This window comes from Bison bison, unplaced genomic scaffold (genome assembly GCF_000754665.1).
Source record: "Bison bison bison isolate TAMUID 2011002044 unplaced genomic scaffold, Bison_UMD1.0 scf7180017864220, whole genome shotgun sequence".
NCBI classification, from domain to species: domain Eukaryota; kingdom Metazoa; phylum Chordata; class Mammalia; order Artiodactyla; family Bovidae; genus Bison; species Bison bison.
The window spans coordinates 801,907-807,440 of record NW_011494792.1 but is presented as its reverse complement, the minus strand read 5'-3'; the positions used below and the strand labels follow the sequence as shown (position 1 = coordinate 807,440).

General features: G+C 38.5%; 1 pseudogene; it reads right to left on the bottom strand.

The window, feature by feature from the left end:
• Positions 1 to 284: 284 nt before the first annotated feature.
• The window catches only part of LOC104992634, a 17,779-nt pseudogene continuing 12,529 nt past the window's right edge, over positions 285 to 5,534 (bottom strand).

Here is a 5,534-nt window from a genome sequence, read left to right as displayed (position 1 = left end):
GAATAATTATCTAATTCATTGATTCTTATAACTTGACCCAGAATAATTTCATGTGATTCTTAAGTAAGCTCTTTAATGGTCTTTGGCAAGTCAGTTCCTTCTTTTGATTTTCTATTAAATGAAGATAAAAACATTGACAAATTTCCTTCTTAGATTTTGACATCTCTACAGAGTCTGTGTTTATTACACCCAAACATGCATTTAAAAGCTGTAAAACTCAAAGAAGCTTGCAACAGGATGAATCATCACTAACCATATCAGGATTGGCTGGGATAGTTGTGGGCTTAGCAAGGGACAAATTGGCACTTCAGCACCTAGAGGTAGATGTCAATCTTTCTTGCATCCCTATGCAGGCAGTGGAACATTTTATAAAAAGCATTTTGGTGCACATCTTCATCGCCTGCTGTCAGGGAGGAGATTTCTGACCACACTGGATAGGAGGTCTCCTTCTCCTGGTCTTCAGGATGAATCTAAATACCCGAAAGATAATGAGTTATTATGAGTTTTATTAGTATTTGCTTTTCTTTGTTCCTTCTTATTATCAAATTAAGGTTGAGGAAGACTTATGAAACTCTCTAGACATGGATTCGGAGCCAATGTTTTGGAAGTCTATTAACAATCTAAAATCAAGCAGCAGAACTCAAGTATGAGTTTGGTTTTGACCTTCTCTTTTCTTCCTTCCCACTCTCATCCTTTGGTTTGAAGAGGACAAAGAGAGAATACCAGCAGAAGTTCAGTAGCAGTTGACCTGGACTATTTTGAAGAAAACATTGATCTTGCAAATTCTATTCTCCAGTTCTCGTACCCATGAAAGTGTTTCAACCACATGTGCCCAGAAAGAGGCTAGCTTTTAGTGGGATTGTGTGAAATGCAGGGAATGCTGTACCTGTCAAAAACTGTAGTTGATATTCTGGTGGGTGGAGCTGGATTTCTTCTCTCTGAAGTGCAATGAAGTGTCCAGTAATGAGTTGTGAGATGTCAGTGGGTTTGGTGTGACTTTGGGCAGCCTGCATATTGAAGCTCAGAGCTATATTCCTGTGTTGCTGGAGAATTTGCATGGTATGTCTTGCTCTGGAACTTGTTGGCCCTTGGGTGGTGCTTGATTTCAGTGTAGGTATGGAGGTGTTTGATGAGCTCCTATTAATTATTGTTCCCTGGAGTCAGGAATTCTCTGGTGTTCTTAGGATTTGGACTTAAGCCTCCTGCCTCTGGTTTTCAGTCTTATTCTTACAGTAGCCTCGAGACTTCTCCATCTATACAGCACTGATGATAAAACATCTAGGTTAAAGATGAAAACTTTCTCCACAGTGAGGGATGCCTAGAGAGGTTCACAGAGTTACATGGAGAAGAGAAGAGGGAGGAGGGAGATAGAGGTGACCAGGAGGAGAAGAGGGGGAATCAAAAGAGAAGAGAGCAAGCTAGCCACTAACCACTTCCTTATGTGCTCTCCACAGTCTGGATCCCTCAGAGATGTTCACAGAGTTACACAGAGAAGAGAAGAGGGAGGAAGGAGACAGAGTTGGCCAGGAGGATAAAGGTGGGAATCAAAAGGAGAGAGACAGATCCAGCCAGTAATCAGTTCCCTAAGTGTTCTCCACAGTCTGGAATACACAAAGAGATTCACAGAGTTGGGTAGAGAAGCGAAGGGGGAGGTAGGAGATAGAGGTGACCTGATGGAGAAAAAGGAGAGTCCAATGAGGGAGAGAGCAGTCAAGCCAATAATCTTGCCTCCAAGTAAAAATGGGTACTGAAGATTGGGTTCTTAAAGGTACAAAATTGATAACAAATACCAAAAAGCAAATATTAAAAATCTAGAGTAGAGGTTGGATTCTCAAAAATACAATATTAAATAAAAAAAAAAACAAAGTCACAAAAATTAGAACTGCCATACAACCCAGCAATCCCACTGCTGGGCATATACACTGAGGAAACCAGAATTGAAAGACACACATGTACTCCAATGTTCATCGTAGCACTGTTTATAATAGCCAGGACATGGAAGCAACCTAGATGCCCATCAGCAGATGAATGGATAAGAAAGCTGTGGTACATATACACAATGGAGTATTACTCAGCCATTAAAAAGAATACATTTGAATCAGTTCTAATGAGGTGGATGAAACTGGAACCTATTATACAGAGTGAAGTAAGCCAGAAAGAAAAACACCAATACAGTATAATAATGCATATATGCGGAATTTAGAAAGATGGTAATGATAACCCGGTATGCAAGACAGCAAAAGAGACACAGATGTATAGAACAGTCTTTTGGACTCTGTGGGAGAGGGCGAGGTGGGATGATTTGGGAGAATGGCATTGAAACATGTATATTATCACATGTGAAATGAATCACCAGTCCAGGTTCAATGCATGATACAGGATGCTCGGGGCTGGTGTACTGGGATGACCCAGAGGGACAGGATGGGGAGGGAGGTCGGAGTGGGGTTCAAGATGGGGAACACATGTACACCCATGGCAGATTCATGTCAATGTATGGCAAAACCAATACAGTAAGGTAAAGTAATTAGCCTCCATTAAAATAAATAAATTTAAAAAAAATGTAGTTGAATTCTAATTCATTTACAATAGAATCAATAATTATAAATGGTTAGGCTCTCACTTTATGTAACAGGGATTAGAATATAGAAGGCCTGAGTCTTGTCCTTATAAAGTGAGATGTTTCAAAACGCATCCCTCTATACGGAGGTCATCTCTTTCATTCGGAAAAAAGCAAAGAAGCCTTCAGGATATGGCTCACCTTTTTTTTTGTATCTGCTCTGCACCTTCTGGAAGTACTTTGGTCTTTTCCTCAATCTCTGTGGCCTTTGACAAGAGATCCGGTGAGGCATCTTTCATGCCCTGCAGCTCTGTGACTGGGTGGTGCAGAGGTTCATCCCAGGAGAGCAGCAAACTGAGTACCAACCTAATAAGGATTTCATCCTAAGCAACCATAGGAAATAATCTCATTAAAATAAACAAAATTCAGTGGGCTTGGTAACATGTGATTTTTGCTCAGATAAGCTGAGCAAATTTAAGAAACCCTTTATTACTCCTATGAATATGTGAAAAATTTTAAAGGTGGTATAGATGTAAAATTATAAAATGTATGCTATTAGTTTATACTTTGCTGAAATTTTTTTTAAAAACTGACACTTAAATAATCCTTTTGATGAGTTCTAATTTAGAACATGAAATATTTTCTTTTCCCCTCTGAAATTAGACCATCTGCTCAGTGAGTTCTTTTATATTTGAATGCTTTGCTTGTCCAGGGAGAGAAATCTAAATATTTTGTTGGAACTCAATATGTGCCTAGAGTACCTGGCCCAGGAAGCATGGATCCTACCCATGCCCACATCATTTTCACCTGATGATTCATTTGTATTAATGAATCAAATCCTTCATTAATGTATTCATTTTCTGATTGGTAGTTTGTCTTATGATATTTGAACAAAGAGATAATGAAAAAGACATTAAACACATTTTCCTCAACCCATACCAACACCAGTCCCATTTGCTATCAGAGCAGTCTTTTCTGGTTACATGTGTAGGGGCAGAAAATGGCACAGTGTTGTCTTTAGTAACAGCATCAGTGGGATTCACAATGGAGGGTTTTCCCCCTGGTTCACTACTATCAGGATGGGCATGAAACTCCCAGGGGCTGAGCATCTCTAATTAAAAGGCTTGATTTGTTGATGGCCATGAAATACTTCAGTGTACAGGAAATAAGAGCAGAGAAGAATTGAATAGACATTGCAATAGAAACATAATGGGAGACTGAGAAGCTATAATGAAATTCAGACACTAGGGTGAGACCTTGGCAATGGCAACCCACTCCAGTACTCTTGCCTGGAAAATCCCATGGACGGAGGAACCTGGTAGGCTGCAGTCCATGGGGTCGCACAGAGTCAGACATGACTGAAGCGACTTAGCAGTAGCAGCGTGAGACTAGCATAGTTTTCAAGAGGGCTTTGTAGCTTAAAGATGACGAGTGAGTGCTCTGAGTTGGATGAAACCTAGACTCACTGCTTATTATCTGTGTGATGGGTGCAAATCTCATAAATTTTCTGAGCCTTGGTTTCCTCATCTCAGAATGTGTAATAACAGTCATGCTACAGGATTTTTTGTGAGGATTAAACATATCAATGAACACTGAGCACTTTGTAAATGGCAACATACTAGCTCTCAATAAATTTTAAGTTTATTTTAAATTCATTTAAAAAATCCTCCTCCTTCTCCTTGACCTTCTTCCTTCATTTTATCATCTCCATTATTTAGATGCTGAGCAGATAGAAAGAATGTTGATATTATTAACAACGTTTTAGTAAGAGAACAGATTGTATTTAAGAGGAGATGCATGTGAAAATATTTTAAATAATAATAGGATTGTGGTTAATATGGGAATCAGAAAGGAGCAATTATAATGAAAAACAGTTGAGGCTGGGATAAATGATTGAGGCTTGATTTGTAGACTGTGTTTTCATCAGAACAGAGACAATTGTTGTAACCATGAAGAACAAAACATAATATTTTATAGGACATTTGGGGAGGAGACTCATAAGTAAGAATAAAAGTGACAGAGGAGTCATTGAGAATGATAAAGAAGTAGGTTTCAGAGAAGCAGAAGAATCAGGAGAGCCTTGAAAGCCAGAAGCAATGTCTCAAATGGTGCAGTGCAGGAGTGACTCTCACGTCGGTGTCACTGGTCACAGGGAATACTCAAAACTGTGGTTGTGTTTCTTATATATCCATGAATTCTACCAATCTTATATTTTACACATAGAATTTCCGGTCAGCCCATGCTTTCATACAGTATAATAGCTGCGATCCTGGGCCTAATGCGTTGGTAAACTAAGGTTATCTGCATGGGAATTTATAGATCTGTTATTTGTTTTGCTACTACAGATCTTTAGTCATCACTTGATTCTATTCATACATATCAACAGTATAAGGTAATTTCTCTTTGATTGCTTAGTACTCCTCCACATTTCTCTGCATGTGCAGTTACCATTACTCTAATAATCTAAAGCCTAGTAACACGAGTGCACTGCCTCAGCTGGCTCAGGTGAAAAACCCAGATAAAATCCTCACCTGTGTATGTTCAGCTTCGTCTTTGTTATCAGGGGTAATGATGGATTCGGTGTGGCAGCTATTTAGGACCTTGGAAATGAAGTTTTTGCCCTGGCCAAACTGTTTATCCTGGGAGTGATCAAGCACATTCAATTCTTTAAGGTTATTTTGGCATTCAATAAATGAACTCACTACCAGAATCTTAACACAGCTGATAGATGTATAATTTTTTTAATGAGAGTTATATAAAAATTGAACATCATTATTTTTTCTATTTCTTCCCATTATCTCTATAAACGATTGTTTTTCATCTAACTTTTCTAAACTTGAAACTCTTCCCTTCTTTGCTCTTCCCTCGCTTAATTTCATTCTTTCCACAGTTAATATTAGGACAACAAACACTAAAATTACCACAAATATCAAATATTCAATGTTTTATTAAGTATCTTTTTTTTTTTTTTTTTTTT